The sequence below is a fragment of the Cottoperca gobio genome, chromosome 14, assembly GCF_900634415.1.
Source record: "Cottoperca gobio chromosome 14, fCotGob3.1, whole genome shotgun sequence".
Taxonomy (NCBI): Eukaryota; Metazoa; Chordata; class Actinopteri; order Perciformes; family Bovichtidae; genus Cottoperca; species Cottoperca gobio.
Window position 1 is genome coordinate 8,080,195 of NC_041368.1, and position 4,504 is coordinate 8,084,698.

Genomic DNA, 4,504 nt, shown 5'->3' on the forward strand with positions numbered 1-4,504 from the left:
CTCTGCAGTCCCACTGTGTTCCTGGATGTCCACCTGTCTCTCAGTGGCTCGTCCACTCTGCGCCTGTCTGCCAGCTTGTGGACATCTGTTTACTTCTCCCTCCATCAGTTGTCATGGATGCAACCGCCCCCACTATCGCCACCATACCCCTCCCCTCCCCTCGCCGGCCAGCCTTCTCCACCCTTCTCTCGTGTTTCCCCCAGACACCAGCTGTGAACCACTTATGCTTATCCTGCAGTCCACCTCATAAAGCCTTGTCATATCGACGACCAGCACAGCACCCTTTCTGTTATTTGTTGTTTGTACTGACACGTAAACACTTAATGCAAATATGCACACTGAAACTGGGTTTCTGTCCATTCAGCTTTATAGCTATGGAAAATGTTTAGATAAATATATCTATTGTATCGGTTTACTATGCTGCAGGAAATGGCTGCCAGACTACAACACATGAGATCCTTCTAACTTGCAATATTGAAGATGTACACTTTGTAGTTCATGTCTAGTAATACAATAAGATATAATACGATACAACATCATTGTCAGTTTACACTGAAATTAATTTTGCATTCTTAGATTATTCCTAACAAGAAATGTGCACACAGGTTGAACATACATTACATGTCATGATAATTAAACATATCACATCATATCCTCTGGATTCAGTTCTTGGTTAGAAGCACACTGATTATGGTTTGACAAAACATGACTGTCAGCAATTATTTATCATGTGTCTGTTGCACTGGAAACTCTGGCTGACCTGACCATGACATATTGTTTTTATATTGTATTGTATATATTGTGTTGTTGTTATTGTTCAGTACATTCAATGGTTGGCATTAAAATATTTTTTTTTTTATTCATTGGCATACTTCTTAATCGTGCCCGTACTAACGTCTTCCTGAAGTCTCATGGAAAGATGTCCAAAAGCTTTGAAAGACATTGAAACATGTTTGTATTCACTTGGTGTATTGTGAACACACAGGCTTGATTATAATATACAAACAGGATGATGTACCATGATTAATTGTGTTATTATGATGTTTCCATTTCTATGTGTCATTTGAACTGTTTGGCCAAACAACACATATGAAGCTTTCTTTTCTTTAAATCAAATCCATGTCAGACTCTAACAAAGCATTTACTGATGATTTCATAGCCGGACAAGGATTTATGTGAGCAGATTTGTAAAGTCTCTGAGTACATGTTCACTTTGAGCATGAAACGCAGCGTGACACAGCAACCGACTGAGAGCCAAATATCCAAATCTGCTCCTCCTCAGCCCCCAACCTGAAAAACGACCTCCTGCGTGGACTCTTTCTTCCCTGTCCCCTCTTTTAGACGGCAGTCGGTGAGCAGCAGCCCTCGAGGAGCTCACTGAGGGAGGTGTGGAGCAGCCACTGATCAGAGTGAATTAGAGTTATGCGTGACATGCAAAGGAGAGGCTCCAGAATGTGACAACAGCTGAGTTTTAAAGTAAAGCTTTTCCGCCTGAGGGGAGAGGAATAGACGACAAAGAGAGCGCAGCCCGCTGTGAAAAGAGTCAACTCCTTTTGTTGGCTCTTTAAAAAGAGAGACCTGTTATCTATTGGTCTTCTCATTTAAAGCTGTGGGCTGCCTTTGGCATCAAAGCAGAACAATTAATGAACATGGTTGAGACAGTATAAATAACCATTGCTGTCCTCAATCCCCGCCCTTGTTAAAACCCCCACACCTTCAGCAGTTGAAATCCCATGTGCCACTATGTAAATAAAGGAATACTTCCTAAGGTTGTTTCTATGTTTTTAGTGTTGTTATATTGTGGCCAATCCAACAAGCCAGATTGCAAGCATTCATTTACGTTACTTTTCCCAAAAAAAACATTTTAAATTGAATTCTGAATCTGCAAAAATCTCATTATACTTACTGATTTAAATCTGCAAGATCCACTGGGAGTTAAAATAGTAGTGAAATAGTTAATACAATTTTTATGGTGGCTCTGAATCCTCAAAATATAACGTGATTTCAATCACCAGAAAATAGTATAAAAATGCAAATTTCAAGACAGGAAAACAAGTGCCTACTTAAACTATCCTTTTGTGCACTAATGGTACTAAAATGATAAATGCATATTTCACACCTTTGTACACTTGCTTATTGCCATCATCTGTATTAATCTTTTTATTTGTACATAGTATATTGAAAACCTTTTCCTGTCCACCATGTTGGAACACATTACTGTTAAAAAGATGGATAATTCTGGGGAAAAAACTGTGTTGTTCAAGCATTATACTAAAGATGAACTTAACAGAACCTTGTACATTTGTATTGTGGCCCAGTTTTGAGGCCCATAAGTAATTACTGTTCAAAGAATACCCTAACAATGGAATTTGTTTGGTGATGTTACGTTTGTGTTTTTCTTGCCACACTTTATCCTCTTGGGAGTATCATGTGACACCTCCCAAGCTCTACATCTCACCTTTCCCTGATGTATGACACTGCCCATGTAGTGTCCACTATCCAGACACAGATTTCAGTGAAATCTACACGGCACTACACTAACTAGAACAAAGCCTTTTTTATCAAATCGGGTACATTCCTAAACTTAAAAATAGTGACCAATGTGGGCTGTATAGTGACAATGTGTTTCGGTTTCCCTCAGTTTGACAGTTTCTCCCTGCTTAATATCTTCCAAATGGATTTGACAGCTTTATCCATACGGTTACATATCTCTGCTGCATCTATCATACAAACTGCACATAAGTTCATGCAAAATCAAGCACAAACGTTTGTTCCCTTTGGGGGATGGGTTGTCATTCCCATCAGCGAATATTTCATTATTGCCGTCATAATTAGGCGCAACCATGTAAAATGACCTCTTGAAAAGTAGAATGCAATAACTTTTCTTTAGAAGCTGTTTGACATATTTTTAGACTACAGAGCAGGTGTTCTGTCAAAAGCAAAAGTAAGAAAGTAGGCTGAATGTGTCACACATGTGAGTTAAAACACTAAATATACGGTTCCCTGACAATGAAAGGCCTTTTAGAAAGGTAACCAGAAAGGGAAGTTAAACACAAGCACTGTGGCATTCAAGCTTTTATCTTCCACCAACAAAGAGCTCACAGAGCATCAAACTGTGATTTTCTTTTGTGAAAGGGACTCAGCTGATTGCACGGACACACACAGAAAGCCACATCCTTGTAGGGTGATAAGAATACAAAACCAGGAGGTGAAAGTGAAGAGAAGGAAATGTACTGTCACCTCTTTGACAGAAAGTCCTTCATACCCACAGATCATGAGCTCTCTAATAGGCTCTTTCATCTTTCACCCATAACTGCAAATAATAGGCTCATTTCAGTACCTGCATGTCCATGCACCTTTGGTGAGACTGATGTGAGCTCCAGCCCAGCCCCAGTCTGACTAGTACAGGGGTCTGCAACCTGCGGCTCAGGAGCCACATGCGGCTCTTTAACCCCTCTGCAGTGGCTCCTGTAGCTTTGACAAAAGAAATATGGAACATGTATTTTTTGTTGCACAGTGGACAATCTTTCAAACCTCTTATCTTGGAGTTCGAGGTGATATTGTGACACTGAAATAAAATATATTTTTTAATATTTCGTCAACTAAAAAATGCGTCACATTCTCCCGCGTCTACGGGCGCGGTGCCTTTCCCTGCAGGTGGCTTATCTTGAGTTGCAGACCCCCGCCTAACTCGGTATGCTAACCATGGATAAAACCAAAAAAAGATATGTTTCGGAGGAAAAGTTTGATTCTGCGTGGACAGATACATTTGCTTTCCCTGTCAACAATGCTGGCTGACCTGTGTGCTTGATATGTGGCGAGAAATGAGAAAATGTAAATGTAATGTTGAAAGACATTTTGTGAGACATTTGTGAGGCTGTTGTGAATTGTTTAAAAGCCAAAGAAATGATCACCACCTCCATGTGGATGAAAACACAGTGAAACGGACATAATTAGGTACAAACTGGCCTATTTTTTTTAATGTTTACTCTTTTTAAGATATTAGGCTGCAGCTATATGTTTTTTTTTTTTATTTCCAAGTGGGCTACTTCTTTTATTCATTTCATTTTTATATTGTATTTTCTATTGTTTTGTGTATTTTTATATTATATTGATTTTATTATATTTTATTCAACAAATATGGGGAGGACTCAAATAGGCCTGCATAGTTCTGTGTTTAATTTATTTCAAAGTAGGCCTAAACATGCCTCATATTTCTTCCTTCTCTTCAAAAGAGTTTGTTTTCCTTTGTTAAAACAGGTAAAAAATAGCAACAGTTTCTTTTATTGTCATTCTGTAATTTCATAAATGCAACAAATATAGCATAACTATATATTAAATCTATAAACTGTGTTATCAAATATGTCTTGCGGCTCCAGACAAATCTTATTTGGTGGAAGAGGGGCCAAATGGCTCTTTAGATAGTAAAGGTTGCCGACCCCTGGACTAGTACCTACAGCATTTCCACAGTGGGCGGGTCCAGGGCTCGTTGGCTTTAGGACCC